This window comes from Felis catus, chromosome B1 (genome assembly GCF_018350175.1).
Source record: "Felis catus isolate Fca126 chromosome B1, F.catus_Fca126_mat1.0, whole genome shotgun sequence".
NCBI classification, from domain to species: Eukaryota; Metazoa; Chordata; class Mammalia; order Carnivora; family Felidae; genus Felis; species Felis catus.
Window position 1 is genome coordinate 165,263,833 of NC_058371.1, and position 19,029 is coordinate 165,282,861.

Here is a 19,029-nt window from a genome sequence, read left to right on the forward strand (position 1 = left end):
CTCTATAGAGTGTAGTCAACCCTGGGAATAAATTCAGTTGATTCAAGAAGACTGGCATTTACGCGGCCTCTGAAAATTCCTAGCCTTGGTAGCACTTTTTGCAGTCATGTGAGTGTCCCTAACAGGATTTAGGATTAAACTTAAAATTACATTTTCTATCTGATAGCCAACCTTCTTGAGGAGACTTGAAATTTAAGATGGGCCTCCCAGAGTTTCCCCAGTCAGCACCCATGCTATAATCTCCGTGAAGGGCCTTCCTGGGAGGATGCATACCAGGACAATTCAGGCAGGCCGCTGGTATTTGCCGCCTGTTTGGATTGCTTAAATCAGTGGTTCTAACCAGCTACACCTCAGAGCCAACAGGGGAGCTTGATGCCAAGGCTCAACCCAGCCCAATTAAACTGGAATCTATAGGGGTGGGGCTCCGGCAATTCCTTTCTTTCAAGTTCCCTGAGGGACTCTAATCTGCATCAAGGGTGAGAATCACTGGCTCAGATTTAAATGATTAGAGACAATTTGACGTAATATTTAAGTTAAAATGTGATATTTTGTAAGTAAAAGTAAAGTAAAAAATTAGGTAAATTTTTGCAGAATAATGTGAAACATTTGGTAATATAACTTGTCCTTATGTATTCTTTACATATTTGTATATTTTTATGTAAATACAGAAAATATGTGGTGAGATACACATCAAAATTGTTTACTCAGAAGGGAAGGATTGAAGAGTGTGGGGAAATTACTAGCTTTCCATTCATGTCTGTGTCATTTGACAAGGAAAGGTACATGTACCCTGTTTATGATTTAAATAGATCCAGTCAAGTTTAAAAAATTAATATTTATGAATGTCATTGCAAATGGCCACTATTAAAGTGGACTTCAGTTTGTTTTTGCAAATGTTCCTCTAATATATAACTTTTCTAAGGGTTCTTTCCATTTTGTAAAAGGAAAGAAAGAAAAAATCCATAGTTTCTTTAACACATTAGCTAATTGCCAAACAATATATTTACTTCCTTATAATTCATATAATGTACCTATCATCTGATGATTTTTTTAAACTAATATTCAAAGTATACAATATAAATGTAAGGAAATTTCACCTTTTCCAAATTATTTGTAATTAGTATCTCAAAACTAATGGTTTCGGGGCACCTGTATGGCTCAGTCGATTAAGCATCCAACTCTTGATTTCAGCTTAGGTCATGATCTCATGGTTCATGAGTTTGAGTCCTGCTTTGGGCTCTGTGCTGGCAGCATGGAGCCTGTTAGGGATTCTCTGTCTTTCTCTCTCTGCTCCACTCCTGCTCACACTCTCTCCCTAAAAAATAAATAAATAAACATTACCAAAAAAAACTAATGGCTTCATAATTAATTCCCAATAGGAAACATGGCATAGTAATCAAGTGCCTAGGTTTGACCTGGCTTTAAATGTTAGCTTTGCATATTTTTAGATAAATGATCTAAGGTACAATCTCTAAACCCCACAGGTAAAATGAATCCAATAATACCTACAACAGTGTTATTAAGACTACACCACATCATGTAATAGGTGCTTAATAAGTGATAGCTAATTAATCCACTGACTTCTATTGTCCTATTTTTTCTTAAACATTCAAAGATTAGCATGGCAGCAGTAGACTAAGAATTTATCAGGAAACATTTTTATAAAATAGTATGATTTTTTCTATGACCATTGATACTTCTTATCCAGTTATATAGGCGAAAGAGAAACATTCATTCTTTCAGGTCACTGCTTTAGCATAGAACGTATATAAGGGTGTTTTTTGTTTGTTTGCCTCAAAACATTCTACATATAACAATGTTTCCTGAAGTGATACACAAGCGGATTTTAGGATTCATAAACCACCATTTCTTTTTCTCTATACTTATTAACAGAGAGTGACTTATTAACAGAGAGTAACAGAGAGCACAGATCATGATGTTTCCCAGGATTGGTTTCCTGACTAACTGCTGGACAAAAAAAAAGGAGAGGTCAATGCCTCAAGCAATAAGGGCTTATCTCCTGTAGGTAATATCATCCTGCGTTTTAGTAATATCATCCTGCATTTTTTGTCTCTTTTGTTTCTTTCCTGGACGTTTACTGAGCATCAGTAAAACATTTCTATGTTAGGCACTATTCTAAGTAGTTTACATCTATCACCTCACTTGATCCTCTTGTCAGCCAAAGTTAGAGCAAGCCAAAGTGTGAAGGATGAAGAGAAGTCAGGCAAATGAAAGGATGAATAAGGGTAAGACCATTGCAGATAGAGGAAACATGCTAGAGGTGGAACAGCTTTCACATTGGGGATTTATAGGTCATATTCATATTACTAGCATGGAGATTTTCACAGGATATTGGTGGCTTTGGCCTGTGTAGGTTGCCCAGCTCTATGATGTTTTTATATTTCTGGTTCCATATTTCAAGGGTGTTCTACCTGATCATGGTCAACCCTCACTTCCATCCCTTTTTCTACTACTAGTCTATCCCATCAATTCCCAACCATGCAGAGACTCTACTGGCTGTTTCTCCCCTCTTACGTTTCCAGGTTGTGTTAGCAGAATGTTATGAAAGTAAGCTAATTGAAAAGTTAATGGAGTCCACACTCTTGATAAACTTTCTGTTTATTCCTAAGTGATTCCTTATCATTATCAGCCAAGCTCCCCTCTTCTGACAAACACTTAACTGAGCACCCACCAAATGACAGCCTGAACTCACCACCTCCACTCACTAGAAGGGAGTCCACAGCATGCTGATGTGGATCCAAGCACCACAATGTATAAATCTCATTATTTCCCTTCCCTCTCACTCTTTCTCCATTCCTGCATTTCTGTGTAAGTGGTTCTCCCTTCTTTAAAAAAGCTCATTTCTCTCTGAAGTTGGTATCTCTGGCCACTGGCTCTTGCCCCTTCCATAACTTTATGGTACCCATTATTGCCTCTTTATATCATTAACTTGTTTCTTTTCACTGGACCTTCAACCTACGTATACTTAATTTAGAGATGAATATATATGTTCTCCACACCAAAGAAGAGGAGGAGGAGAAAGAAGGTAGGAAGGGAGAGAAAGGGAGAAGGAAGGAGAAGAAAGAAGAGAAAAATGATAGAGAAGGCTCTCTTTTGATCTTGCTATTCTTTCAGATCAAACTTTTTTTTTCTCTCTCCACATTACCAATATTCACTGGAACATATCTTAATTGCTTCCTGACTCCTTGAGCCCCTGCAATCTGATTTCACTCTTTTCTCCCCTGAACTTATCAATGGTCACAATTCCAATTGTCAAACTCAGTTGTATCTCTCCCATTCTCCATTGTCACAACTGGCTTTGATAGCCACTCCCTGCTACTAGGAACTCTTCTTTGGGGGAGTTCTGTGGTTCTTCCTGGTTCTCGTCTTCTTTTTTTTTTAATCATTTTTTAAATAAAACATTAAAAAATTTTAATGTTCATTTATTTTTGAGAGAGGGAGAGTGACAGAGTGTGAGTAGGGGAGGGGAAGAGAGAGAGGGAGACACAGAATCTGAAGCAGGCTCCAGGCTCTGAGCTGTCAGCACAGAGCCCGACATGGGGCTCAAACTCAACAAACCCTGAGATCATGACCTGTGGTGAAGTTGGATGTTCAACCAACTGAGCCACCCAGGCACCCCTAGATAAAAAAGATTTTTATAAAGACTCTTGTCTGATTCATCTGCTTTCTTCTGTACCTCAGGTGTATGAATTCTCCCAAGATCTGCCCTGGTAGCTCATTCATTGTGATAATGTAGTTACGGTTTCCAGCCTGAGGACTTCCAAGCTTTCTGCCCTTTGCTGAGCTGCAGGTGTGCATTTCCAGTTGTCTGCCCGCCACCTCTTCCTGATAGCAATGTCACCTTGATACCTCCAATGCAGTGTGCCCTTCTCTCTACACTTGCTCCTCCCTTTTCTCCTTTCTATTTCCCCACCAGGCTCTGCTGTGGCCACAGCTGGGGTTCGGTCATGCCTAGGCAGGTCTGGCACACGAGTGGGGCAGCACAGCAGACATTTATTGCCATGGGAGGCCTAGGAAGAACTTGGGATTTAGTTATTCTAAGATGAAATTCCAGGCCGATTTGACTGGCCTAGCAAAAATCTTAATCCTTGTAGGGGTTGGATGACTCTCAAGGAGAGTGCTTTTCATTAGAATTATCTTCCCCATCTCCCTTTAAATATCACCACAGAACCTTAATACCAGTTTGTGAAATACTAATACATTTACTGTATGTAATGTATACAAATATCTTTACTATAGAGGTATGGAACAGGTGTTACAGGAGTGTAAAAGACAGGGAATTCTCATGGGACAGCAGAACTAGCAAAAGTTTCATATGGGGTTGTGATTTGAGTGGGGCTTCTGATATGTGTAGGAATGCACTGATGGAAAAATAAGGGTCAAGCCTCTGGGTAATACAAAACAACAGACAAATAAGAAGAAAAATGCAAATGCATTGGAGTATATGGCATGTTTGAGAATTGTTTACCTTTTTGTCAGACCAGTGCAGAGTAGAGAAGGAGACAAAGAGTATTAGGACTCCAGTGTGAAGGTTTTTGAGCAAAAGAGTTGTGGTTGGTTCTGTGCCATAACAAATTAAACACACTGGACAGGATAGACATTGCAGTGTGACAGAGATGAAATAAAGGCCTGAAACAAGGGTCTGGCAGTGGTGTGGAAAGGAAGGGATGCATTCGAGAGTCTTTGCAAGGTCAAATCTTCCTTGAGAAGAAAAATGAGCTCCATCCAACAATGTAGGTTGCATGGCCAGTAGGAATGTTATTGCTCTGCAGTAGTGGGGTTGGTCAGAGGATCCTGTGCTCTGCAGAAGAGCCCTGACCTGGATAGGCTGATAAGCAGAATCCTAGTTGGTTGTTTTTTTTTGTTTTTTGTTTTTTTGGTCTGATACATGGTACATGACTTAAATGGTGATAGGAAGTACCATTAAGTTAGGTACTTCATTAAGCCCAGTGCAAGTTTTCATGCTGAATGTAGTGACATTCCTGCCATCTATTGGGTGAAGTACCAAATCTCTTCTTTTTTTAAATTTAACTTAATACTTAATTTAATTGATTTATTTTTTAATTTACATCCAAGTTAGTTAGCATATAGTGCAATAATGATTTCAGGAGTAGAATCCAGTGATTCATCCCCTACGTATAACACCCAGTGCTCATCCCAACAAGTGTCTTCCTTAATGTCTCTTACCCCACCCACAACCCTTCCAGTGACCCTCAGTTTGTTTTCTGTACCAAATCTCTTCTTTGAATAATAGCCTCCCCTTATCTGTGGGGGGATATGTTCTGGGCTCCCCAGGAAATGCCTGGAAGGGCAGATAGTATTGAACCCTATATATACTATGTTTTTTCCAATATATACAGACCTACAATAAAGCTTAATTTATAACATAGGAACAGTAAGAGGTTAACAACCATAACTAATAATAAAATAGAATTATACTGTAAAACAAGGTATGTGAACGTGGTCTCTCTCTCTCATAATATCATTGCACTGTACTCACTCTTCTTCTTCCTGTGTTGATGTAAGATGACAAAATGTCTATGTGATGAGATGAAGTGAGGTGAATGACAGAGGCACTATGACATAGCGTTAGGCTACTAGTGACCTTCTGACCATACATCAGAAGGAGGAGCTTCTGCTACCGGACCATGGTTGACTGCAGGTAACTGACACCATGGAAAGCAAATCTCAGTTAAGGGGTAATTACTGTGCCAGGAAACAAATCACAATAGAAAGTCAGCATGACCAGAGAGGAGCACACAGTGGACTTCAAAGGTGCTGGGATGTTTATTATCAAGCTCTACGGTGGTATAATATAGTCAGGATTCTACAGAGAACAGAACCAATATGATGGTATAAATATATATTGGGAGAGAGAAATTTTAAGGAAATAGCTCACACAATTGGTGGTGGGGGGGTGGAGTGGTGGAGATCCAAAACCTGCAGCAGCAGGCTGGAGACCAATGGAAGAATTGATTTTGCAGTGTGAGTGCAAAGGTTATCTGCTGCCAGAATTCTCCCTCAGTCTTTTTCTGTTAAGGCTTTCAGCTGATTGAATGAGATCCACCTTCATTATGGAGGTTAATTTCTTTGAATCAAGATCTGCTGATTTAAAGTTAACCTTATTTTAAAAATACTTTTGCAGAAACATGTAGAATAATGCTTGACCAAATATCTGGGTGCTGTGGCCTAGTCAAATTGGCACATAAAATTAGCCATCACAACTTCCTTTTGTCATTGTTTTTAAACTGTTAAGATACATTAAAAATTAAAAAAAAAAAAGATTTCAATGTCTTCATCTTGGAAGCTGAGAGTACAATTTGGAATATAAGATCCCAAGGTCAGCTAAAACAGTTGTGAAAGCTCTGGTAAGCAAATAATAATAAAATAGACTTAAAAAAAAAAAAAAAAAACAACAGCCAAACCAGGGCCCTTTGGAATCCAAGGGAATCATCTTTGTTAACAAGGACTACCAAAACAGAAGGGCAAGGTATAGGCAGGCCTTTCCTGTTCTTACTTGGTCCCAGGCCACATTAAAAATCTCCCACTGATTTGGAAGCTTCCAATTGGAAACTCAGGGCATTTGCTGAATCATTAGTTGAGACCTGAAGGGAAGAATCTAGAAAATATCTTGCCCTTGTCAATCAGATAGAATTGAGAGGTGGGAAAGAGGGCTGGTTAGACCTCCAACGAGCTGAGTCCCTTGCTGTGCCCAAAACTGTTTCTGCTACCACATGCTGGCATTGACTATTCCTCTGAAAACTGTTATTGCTTAAATCTACCCAGGGTATAATGTTTAATGTTCAGATTAATTGGGACCATCTGTCATCTAGGAGACACATTTACTCAACCCACAGTGAGTATGGAGCAAGATAAATATTTATTTCTCTGTTTACCAAAGTGATGTTTCTTTTTTTAAATTATTTTTTAATAAATGTTTATTTATTTTTTAGAGAGAGACACACACACAGCATGAGCAGGGGAGGGGGAGAGAGAGAGGGAGACACAGAATCTGAAGCAGGCTCCAGGCCCTGGCTGTCAGCACAGAACCCAACGCAGGGCTCCAACTCATAAACTGCAAGATCATGACTGAGCTGAAGTCAGAGGCTTTACCGACTGAACCACCCAGGTGCCCTCAAAGTGATGTTTCTTAAACATTATGTCTTTGTCAAAGTTCCATAAATCAAATTTTATTTCAAATGCCCTAGAGAAATTCTTTATTAAAGGAGTCTGGTAGAGCATCCTTTTATAATTTCAAATTTTGTTATGTTTGTTTTTCTTGAAAGAGGGCACTAATGATGTTTAATGTTCTATGCAGTCCTGCTAGTTTCTGAGTGGCCCTTCACGAGGCCCCTCAATATTAATGGTTGCATAAAATTGACTTGCTATCATTGCCATAGGGATTTTACAAGAATTCTTAACAATATTTTTTGTGTGTGTACATTCCGTCAAGCCAGCTTTTACAGATGCTAAGACAGAGGTCTTATGCTATTCTTTTATATGCTCTCAATTTACATAGTTTAATCCATGCTAAAATTTCTTTGGTTTTTTAAAATAATCTTTATTTGCATAAAAGTAGATTAAAATAAAACAGATTTAACAAAAGTGAATTTAGGAAAGTATCAGCTTTACCTGTAAATTTTAAAAACACTGTCTAGAGCAGACATTATAATTTCTATGTATCATTCTTCTTACATTTCAGCATGTGAAGTAGATAAATGTTTTACTACAGTAGAAAAACAAGACATGACTAGTATTATTGAATTGTGTTCTGATGACATTGGCATTATAGTCAGAGTCTGGATTGGATTTGACCAATGGTGACTTTAACTTCTGGGCCTCCATTTCCTCTTTTGTAAGAGGAAGTTAGATTAGATGCTTTCTAAGTTAGTTTGGCTTCTACTATGGTAACTATCTGACCGAGTTCTTGTTTCCTCTTGCTCTGTTCCATAACTTAACAATACCAACAGAAGAGCTATCTTAGAGAAATATACTCACTTCACTATGATCTGAATATTGCTCACAATGCTATATATAGAAATTTCTTCATTCTTGACCTCAAATTTTGATTTAAAAATGTACTTATTTTGGATATATTCTGACATTGAATTTTATTGTCTGCCTTTTTGGTTTGTGTGATTCCTTCCAATTAAATTGCTATGCTCATTCATTTCTGCCTATGAATATTCAACCCAACTCCCAAATCCTTCTTATTCCCTTAATAGAATGACTCTGATCACCCTGATAGTTCTTTCTTCTTAACTCCTGGCTTGTACCTGTCATGGACCTTATTATTGCTTTGTTTTTGTAATTTTAAATGATCTAGACAAGTAAAAAGAACATAAAACAAACTTACAATATTCTATTTTTCAGATTTATAGTTATCATTTTGGATTATGGGCCTCTAATTTCTTATTTCTTTAATGAAATATTAAAGATATCACTAAAGTCCCCTTCAATACTACTCCAAGTCCTGCTTCTAGAAGGTATATGTTTATGTTGTATAACCTTCCAAGATCCTTTCATAAAAAATACACATTTATATGATGCTCTGCTACTTTTTGTATTTTAACTAATGTACACGACTATTATATGGTGTGCCAATATTTAGTTCCACATCTTTTTTAACTGAACATTATGTGTATATTTTTATTTTAATTCCAGTATAATTAACATACGGTATTACATTAATTTCAGGGGTACCATATAGTGATTCAACAGTTCCATATATTACTCAATGCTCATCAAGATAAGTATGCTCTTTTTTTTTAATGTTTATTTATTTATTTGGAGAAAGAGAGAGGGAGAGCCTGAGATGGGGAGGGGCAGAGAAAGAGGAAGATAAAGAATTCCAAGCAGGCTCTGCACTGTCAGCATAAAGCCCAACACAGGGCTTGATCTCTGTTCCTGAGATCATGACCTGAGCCTAAATCAAGAGTTGGACGCCTAACTGACTGGGCCACCCAGATGCCCCAAGATAAGTGTACTCTTAATCCCCTTCCCCTATTTCACCCACATCCCCTCTGGTAAGCATCTATTCCTTCTCTATAGTTAAGAGTATGTTTCTTGGTTTGTCTGTCTCTTTTTTTCCCTTTGTTCATTTGTTTTGTTTCTTAAAGTTCACTTATAAGTGAAATAATCTGGTACTTGTCTTTCTCTGGCTTATTTCACTTACCATCATACTCTCTAGATCCATCCATGTTGTTGCAAATGGAAATATTTTGTTCTTCCAAATATTTTGGAAATATTTGTTCTTTTATTTCTTTGTGCATATATGCCATATCTTCTTTATCCATTCATCAGTTGATGGATACTTGGGCTGCTTCCACAGTTTAGCTATTGTAAATAATGTTGGAATAAACATCAGGGTGCATAAATCCCTTTGAATTAGTGTTTTTGTATTCTTTGGGTAAACACCCAGTAGTGCAGCTACGGATCACAGGATAGTTCTACTTTAACTTTTTGAGGAAGCTCCATACTGTCTGCCTCACCAGTTTGCATTCCCACCAACAGTGCACGAGGGGTCCCCTTTCTCTGGCCAACACTGTTGTTTCTTTGAACATTATATTTTTAAGATCTAGTTCTATTCTCACTGATATAGTAAGTTCATTTAAGAGCAGCGTTTTACAGTGTTCCATTATATGACTGTACCTTATTTCATTTATAATTCTTTTATTGATGGAATGCTATCATATGGATGCCCTTCATATTGTGGTAACTGGTTCACAAAATATATCTCCCCTATGACATTAGAATTCCTTGAGTTTCAAAGATATTTTTAAAATAACCTTTTGCCCAGGAAGAACCACAAAAATAGAATAAATACAATGAAAAAATATCTTTAAATGCCAATGAAAAGAATGGTAAATTGGCAGAAACCGGAAAATATATACCTGAAGACACAGATCTGAGGTTAAGACTTGCTGAGTCAAGCTGATTAAAGGTAAAAACTCAAGTGCTGAAGCAGAAAGAGTGGAAACCATGAGGGAGGGGAAGCTGCCAGATAGAAGGTGGAAAAGAACCATAATATGCAGAAAAGAAAAAAAGTACTCCTGTGATTCCAGGGCAAAACCAAAAGAAACCTCCCCCAATTCCAGCAAGTTGTAACTCACACTCCTTGTTGGAACCAGTGCAGGGTAAATGTCTCTGTGCCTTCCTCTACTGTTTTAACAGGCTTGGGATGATAATACATTTACAGGGTAGAGAGCCAGAAGTTGCATTCAAATGGACCTCCCCCAACAGACGGATTAGGGGGTTAGAAGGACCTTTTCAGGCCAGTTGGGGATTGCAGCTGCGGGCATTTTCTTCAGTCGCTGAAGGGTAGGGTGGTACACGGACCTGAGCGTTCCTTCAGGAAGAAGAGTGTGCTGAAGGATGCACTTCCATCTCATTTGCTGGATACCAACCAGGCTATGCAGGGAAAGCTGCAAAATATTCTAATCATCTCCAGAAATTCCTCAAGCCCTTTGCTAGCTTTTCTCTTTGGTTCTTCTGCATATCCAATCCCCTTATGCTAAACTTCGCTGCTGAAAACTCTTTGCTGAGGCATTTCTTTGGCAGCTCTTCTGGACCTGACCTTATTCACCAGTCTCAGAGTTTCAAAGTTATCTATTTATTTTGACTTTGACCAAGACTATTTTAACATTTTCCAGCTTGACTAAACGTTATAGAAGGCTTCTTCCTGACTGAACTCCTGACTTCCACTTTCCTAGAACATTCTCTTTGGGAAAACTTGTAATTATAATTACTTTTCCCCTTTGAGATGGAAATCTTTTGAAAAGTCTCTTGCCAGTTTTACACTTTAGGAATATCTTTCTCAAGAATTTGTGATTTATGTTTCTGAAATGTAATCACCAAAGGATAGCCCTATCTCTGTTTCCATGAAAGGGTAGATGCAGGGCCCGGACTCACAAACCGTGAGATCATGACCTGAACTGAAGTCGGACCCTTAGCAGATTGAGCCACCCAGGTGCCCCCTCATTCTTGAGACTCTTAAGGGCTTTGTAATATTTTAAACAGATATTTGTTAAGCCACATGTATTTCTGAGCTCTTTTCAGTCAATGTAACAGCAAATAATTTATATATTTTAGACAATGGGGCAGAGATATTTTTGGTCAAAGAGGTAATTTTGGACCATCCTCTAAGGCTTTAAGCTCATGGTTCTCAAGTTCAGCTACACATTGGAAAAAAAATATTGCTGGGTTCTATCCCTAGAAATTCTGACTTCATTGTTCTAGGTGTGATTTGATCGGTTGTAGGGATTCTGCAAAACTCCTCAGTTGACTCTAATTTGTAGTCAAGGTTGTGAATCATTACCTATGCTCCCTATAGTGTTTTTTTTTTTAAATTACTTACTTCTTTTCTGAATTCAATAAACAGTTATGGGGAACCTCCTTCCTGCCAGATGCTGTCCAGAATGCTAAAATGAATGTGTCATGGCCTCTGCTTTTCAAGGAGGTCTCAGAAAAATGGGAGAGCCAGAATATAAACCAATAGCTGCCATGCAATGCAGTAAAGACTGTGATAGTTTGTTCAGAGTTATGGAAACACAAGTGAGGCAGTAATGAAAATTCTCTGGGGGATGCGTTTGAATTCATTAGGTCAACTAGGTGTACATGGAGCGAGCTGCAGGAGAAAGGAGAGCAGATTCTAGTCAAAGTTAGAAAAATCTATTCTAAACGATAGGAATAGCAGAGTGATCAAAAACCCACCATTCTCTAAATGTGCTAAAGGTCTTTCTTATCATGCTGTTGTTGTGACAACATTGGCCGAGACTGACCAGATCTCTTGGTTACTAAGGGTTTACATCTTTGCTTTCCAAATCTTCATCTTTTCTACAAAATTTTTTCCAAATCAGTGGATCTCAATACTGGTTGACATTAAATCACACGGGGTGTTTTGTCAAACAAAATAATACTGGTGCTTTACCTGCAGTAACATTCTTTTAGTATTGGCAGAAGGGGTGAGGTCTGGATATTATTTTTTTTTAAAGCTCCCACATGATTGCCTACAAACAGACACAATGGACATTTTGCAGGACCATGGTAGTTTCTCAAGCTAAATTGTGGGAATGGTTGTACAGCTGTATAAATTCAGTAAACCTCCCTGAACTGTTCTTCAAATGGTGGGGCTTTTTGGTATGTAAATTACCAAGCTATTTCAAAAACAAAACACAATAAAATTGGACACATTTTAAGTGAAAAATCAATCACTCAAAAATTCCCTGGAGTGACCCTAATGTGCTAATCTTGATTAAGCAGCACTGGCTAAAATTCTAAGAGCTCACAGACGTGGAGAATTTTTGTACAGTGACTAAAGGAGGTGCCAACTGAGAAATGAGAGGTCTTATAGGCATAGAATCTTCATCAGAAAGACTAATTGAGCACTTGACATGCCATTCTAAAAGACTGCCACTCCTAAGGATGTAGTGTGGATTACAATGCATTCCATCTGAGGTCCAAAATTGCAGTTCACCCAGGTATTTCACTTTCACACAGCAATTTCAGAGCTTTTAATATATTGTATCTTTTAGTGCTACACTGAAATAACTTATGTATGATCTCTATTGCCCTTTTTAAATCAAAATGTCTATTTGTTTCAAAGATCATTTTAATGGAGAACTCAGATACCTTAAGCTACAAAAATATTTTTTGATAAAGAATAATGGAATAAGGAGATATTAAAAGCATTTCTTAACTATGTACAAAGCTCAAAAAACAAAAGACCTTCAGTTCATTATGTTTATTCACCAGGATGAGGCATTTATCCAAGTGACCTCTAAGACACTGTTTCTCTAGGCAGCCAAATCTGAGTTGATACAGACAAGACTGAACCCAGAACCCCCCAAATCTTTACAAATTAGCTATTCATAACTTTTTCTAATGCAATGGAATCAATGTCAATATAACATTTAAATATTTCCTGTACAGTTATAATAATTAAAGTCATTTAAACTTGGAAGGCCCTTTCCTCTCAACAATTTATGGACAGGAATAATTTTAAATAGATTGCAATGCAAATCACTAAGCACATCTGCATTGCAACACATCTAATTATGATGAACAAATTAGTCAACTTCAAGTCAGAGGATAACTGGAAAAGCAGGTTTGAACTGGGAAAATAGATGTGGAAAGCTACAGACAATTTTTTTATTATTAAAGGGTGCCATAAATTCTGAATAATGAGTTAATAGCTTTTGATTCCTAGAACATTTGTCAGAAATTGTAATTACTGAAGCTAATGTTGTCAGTTCATGGGTAGTAAAAGTAGGGAGCCCCAGAATTTAGGGACAAGGAAAAAGTAATCATTTGAAATTAACTAGGAAGACAACCCACAATGATGGGGAATAGGAATTCCCAGGGTAACCCTCTGGAACAGAAGTATTTCTTAAATCTTGGTCAAGAGTCTGTATAAAGCAACTACAAGGGTACGGTATCTAGTCAAAGAAACAAGTTTTTTCTTCAGTCAAGAGGAAAGGATGCTTTGTTTTCACCCGACCCATTCCTGGAATGAAAAAAGACTACAGTTCATTACAATTTTAAGGAAGTATTTTAGATGTATTCCATTTTCATTCATTTAGTCTTACATTCACTAAGCATCTTTCTAATCCACGATTTGGTTAAAGAACTTGTGGGTCAAGAGAGAGTGCCCTAAGGAGAAACAATTCTTATCCCGGGACATTCTGGTTTATCAATCAGTCTCTTGAGATGGGGGGCTTAAACAAGAGATTTATTCTCACAGATCTAAAGACTAGAAATTAAGGGGTGCCTGGGTGGCTCAGTCAGTTAAGCATCTGACTTCAGCTCAGGTTATGATCTCGCGGTCCGTGAGTTTGAGCCCCGCGTCGGGCTCTGTGCTGACAGCTCAGAGCCTGGGGCCTGTTTCGGATTCTGTGTCTCCCTCTCTCTGATCCTCCCCCCATTCATGCTCTGTCTCTCTGTCTCAAAAATAAATAAACATTAAAAAATTTAAAGACTAGAAATTAAAAATTCAAGTGTTCGCAGGGTTGGTTCATTCTAACAGCTGTTAGAGAAGGATCTGTCCAGCCCTCTCTCCTCAGCTTGGACAGCCAAGCTATCTCCCTGTGTCTCTTCACATAGCCTTCCCTCGATTTGTATCTGTGTCCAAATTTCCCCTTTTCATAAGGGCATTAGTCATATCGGATTGTGATGCACCATAACAACCTTTAACTTGATTATCTCTATAGAGACCTATCTCCAAATAGTCACATTCTGAGATGGGTCTTACGACTCCAACAGATGAATTTTAAGGGGGACAATTTAACTCATAAAAGAGAAGATACATACTGGGGGAAAGCAGCAGTCTCTGCCATAATGCCTACCTTGTGTCTGAATGATCGGCACAATCTATGTCCACCCTTGCCAGAGTCAGTTACTTATGGGAATTCACAGGATGAATCAACTCCAGTTTTCTCTGGAACTTTCCTTATCTGGGCCCCTCACCAGACCCATTAGCACAGGGCATGTGTGTACATGTGTGAATGTATCTCACTTTGTTCCCAGGACTGCATACTACTTGCACTCCAAGTAACACTAGTATTGGCAAAAGATAATAGGTAATCTTTACTATTGGCGAACTACATTCTACATGCTATGCTAAACACATTGTATGCATTATTTCATTAAAAAATTTTTTAACGTGTATTTATTTTTGAAAGGGGGGGGGGAGAGAAGAGACAGAGTGCAAGCAGGGCAGGGGCAGAGAGATGGAGACACAGAATCTTAAGCAGGATCCAGGCTCTGATCTGTCAGCACAGAAGCGACACGGGGCTCGAATTCACGGACCACGAGATCGTGGCCTGAGCCGAAGTCGGACGCTTAAGCGACTGAGCCACCCAGGCACCCCTGCATTATTTCATTTTAAATTCACAGACACTTTATTATGTGGGTAATAGTTTTATTCCTATCTTCAGTCAAGGAAACTGAGGTACAGAGAATTTAAGCACTTTACGCAAAGTCATGCAGCTGTTAAGTGACAGGGATATAAATGGACTCTGACTCTAGAGCCACTGTTCCACACCGTTCCTCAAAAAGTTTCACTAACACAGTAGCTCTAGCTTATGACTCTATCTCTTGGTCAGAGCCCCCAGCCTCCAGCTGGCTGAGAGGACAGATGCTTTACCCTGTCATATAGTTTGCATTTTACTTCTACATCCTCTTTCTCTTTCCAAAGCATCCAGCCCACCATAAATTCCATAGATCTTAGTTCCAAAATACCTTTTTTTTTGAGATTTTAAATATATTTCTTTTTTTTCTTGTTTTAGTGAAGTGTAATTAACATTCAGTGTTATATTAGTCTGAGGTGTACAAGGATTCAACAATTCTATGCATTACCCAAAATATCTTTTGAGTCTTTCCATCTGTATGTGGTTCCCACCACTCATCATCGAAGCCCCTAGATTTCTATAGTCTATGCGTGCAAATTAGGTCATATCAACTTAAATGCCTACATTAGTTAGGATTAGTCTGGAGGCACCCAGGTGGCTCAGTTGGTTGAGTGTCTGACTCTTGATTTTGGCTCAGGTCATTCATGATCTCATTGTTTGTTCATGGGATAGAGCCCCACGTTAGGCTCTGTGCTGACGGTGTGGGATTCCCTCTCTCTGCCCCTACCCATCTCATGCTCTGTCTCAAAGTACATAAATAAACATCAAAAAAAAAAAAAAAAAAAGGAATATCCTCCAAACTGATTCTCCTGCTTTCACTCTTGCACCCGAGAGCTGGTCTTCCAAAGTCTAAATGCTTTCCAGAGTATAACCATTTAAAAACGCAGACTAGTTCACGTCAATTTGCTGATTAAAAATATCTCTGACATCATCTCCATTACGCTTCCCTTGCTTACTGCGTGTGGTCTGGCTATACAGGCTTTGGTTATTATCTTTTTACTTTAATTAAATTTATTTTGGGAGAGAGAGAGAGAGAGAGAGAGAGAGAGAGAGAGAGAGAGAGAGAGAAAGTGTGAGCAAGGGAGGGGCAGAGAAAGAGGGAGAGAGAATCCCAAGCAGACCCCTCACTATCAGCTCAAGGCCTGATGTGGGGCTTGAACTCCTGAACCATGAGATCACGACCTGAGCCAAAGTCAGACACTTAACCAACTGAACCACCCAGGCACCCCTGTTTATTATCTTAAATAAGGCAGGTTTTCTCCTGCTTCAGGGCCTCTACATTGTAATAGCAACTCTCATTTCCCAGATGTTGGCCTTCATGTCTCCTCCTCTTTTATGCCTGCAGGTACATGCCACTTCTTGGCAACGTACTCCTTGACCAATGTAAAGTGTATTTCCACCATCCCTCTCTATTACATCACTCTTTTCATTTTCTTTAAGATGCTTCTCCAGGGCACCTGGGTGGCTCAGTTGGTTGACTGACGCTTGGTTTCGGCTCAGGTCATGATCCCAGGGTGGTGGGATCGGGCCCCACATGGGGCAGCACAGAGCCTGCTTGGGATTCTCTCTCTTTCTTGAAATAAATAAATACACATTTTAAAAAAGAGAGAGAGAGATGCTTCTCCATAGCTCACATGATCTTATTTGCTTACTTGTTCAATATCTGAGGTCCCGCCATACGCAACTAGAAGGTAAGTTATTGTTCACACTGCCTGCAATACCAGAGCCATTAGAGTATCTAATGCATGATATGTGTTTAACCAATAATTGTTAAAGAGTGAGTGAATGAATAAACATCCCAGGGCATGGTGCACAAAATTCTTTCTTGCTCCTTCCACTTCAAAATGAAAAGATCCCAATTACAAATAACCTCGAGCAACAAATTAACTCTTCGATAAACAGCTTGAATTCCAATTTCAGGTCAGTAAGCACACCCAGTGAGGTTTATCTGAGATCTTTAGATCTGTTTTTTATATGTGTCCGAGCTGTGACCACTGACCTGCACTGCCTATACTGCACTATATAACAGCTTAGGTGGGTTTTAGACGCAGATCACATTCCCAAGGCAGAGAATCTCCAACACTGTATCTAGGAGGGTAAAGAAGAGGGAGATACACCCTGCTTTCTGGAACCCACTAAAGTTTGGCTAGATAACAGGGGAGAAAAGAAGGCCACTTATAAGGGAATCTAATAATGTTTATGTTCCAGGCTAGACCTCATTTCAAGAACTTTACATATATGAACTTATGACTCTGTAAGTTCTGTGCTAACATAACCAATTACAGATGAAGAAACATAAACACAGGTAAGTGAACACTACTTGCCTAATATTCCACAGACTGTAATTTGCCGAATTGGGGTTTAAATTTAAGAAGTTTAACTCCAGAGTCCCATGTGTCTAACTATCACTACGAGTAAGATTTGTAAATTTAGAACTAGAGCACAGTTAGTAAAAATGGGACTGTAAGAAACAAAAATGTTTTGAAAACCTCCTGGATTATACATATAAGAACATCCTCTTATCAAAAGGCAAATATTAAGTACTCTAACTGAATTTTGGGCCCTGTTCTATGTGCCTCTTTCCCTTATTTATTAATCTGTTATGTGGCCTTGGGAAGTCCTATCACCTCAGAATGCCTTTCTTTCCTCTTTAGGGCCAGTGAAACACACAGACAGCCCAGTGACTTTTCAACTAACACCTGCATGACCTTGGACAAAGTTGATACTTCACCAAATTTGTTTTTCCTCACCTTGGAAAGTTGGGGTAACTCCCACAACACAATGTTATAGGGAAGATTGATAAGATAAAATATAGAAACTGGCATATAGTAGATGCTTAATAAATATTTTTACCCCAACTTTTACCATATACAAAATCTAGCCCTTTCTTAGAAAACAGTCTCTACCCTCAGTAGACTTACTAAACACGCACAGATTAGGTAGGAGATTTCCAGACACCTTGTTCATTAACTATTAGTTGAGGGGCTCTTCTGCACAAAGTCGAAGTGTCTTAAGATAATTATGTTTCAGTTGGGGCAATGATTGTTGTACATAACTATGTGTATTAAGAACTGGAAAGCGCTAAATATTTTAAGTGAGGGAGAGTCATGAAAATTTAGAGGAGGAGGAAATTGCTTTCACCTCCAAGAGATGGGGCACAGAGTAGAGAAAGGGCATCCCAGCTAAACATTGAAGGGTGTCACTAATATGTAGTTTTTCTTTGCATAGCCCACATTATAAAGTAATTACTTTCTCCTCTGTGGTATGCTTCATCACTTTTCACTACTTTTATTATTAAATTTATATTAGACTGTCATTTCTGTTTCTGTCTCCCACTTACTGTGTACTTCTAGTTACCAGGAAGTGTCTTATCCCTCGAAATTCTCCAGCATCTGATTAAAGTAACAGCTATAGTGAGAGAAATCACAGAAAATGTTTTTTGGTTAGTTCGACGTTAACCGTGTGGCTGTAGGGTCTGACTTTGCTTAACTTTAGGCTGTGCCTCCTAGCTCTTGTGACTTTTACGGTTGCTGTAAAACACAGAATGCCCAGTTGACTTTGACTTACAGATAAACAGGGAATAATTTTTTTGGTATAAGTACGCCCCATGCAATATATAGAGCAGACTTATAAGAACACATTGTTCATTGCTTATCTGAAATTTCAGATTTAACCAGGCACTCTATTTTTATTTGCTAAATCTGACTATCCTAGTGACTGATCTTATTTGTTATTTGGAAATGGGGATGAAAATAGTACCGGATAATCTATATAAAGTATCTTGCACACAGGTAAACCCTCACTTAACCTTCCAATTAGAATACTTTAGTAAAAAGAGACACATGCCAAGCCTCCGGGACAATGGCCCTGAGCTCAAAACAGGGTTACTCTTATTAGACGGCTTTCTAAGGACTGCAGAGAAAGTTCGACAGAACTCTGAACAAAGTTACAACGTGCTTGCGAGATTTGCAAATTTGCTTTCAACATAATAAGTGTGTTTAGCAAACTTACTCCAGGCGGAAAAGGGATTTTCCTTAGTTACAGGGAAAGCGCCGGCTGTGTCTCTGCGCACGCGCACGAGAGCCCCTGCGTCTCCACGCTC

General features: G+C 38.7%; 1 long non-coding RNA gene across 1 annotated transcript; it reads right to left on the reverse strand.

The window, feature by feature from the left end:
* Positions 1-1,256: 1,256 nt before the first annotated feature.
* LOC123385076 lies at positions 1,257-18,997 on the reverse strand. The gene is made up of 3 exons (XR_006597114.1): positions 18,939-18,997; positions 18,268-18,335; positions 1,257-1,315 (listed from the first exon to the last, which is right to left on the reverse strand). It is a non-coding gene; the product is annotated as an uncharacterized LOC123385076 (long non-coding RNA).
* Positions 18,998-19,029: the final 32 nt, after the last annotated feature.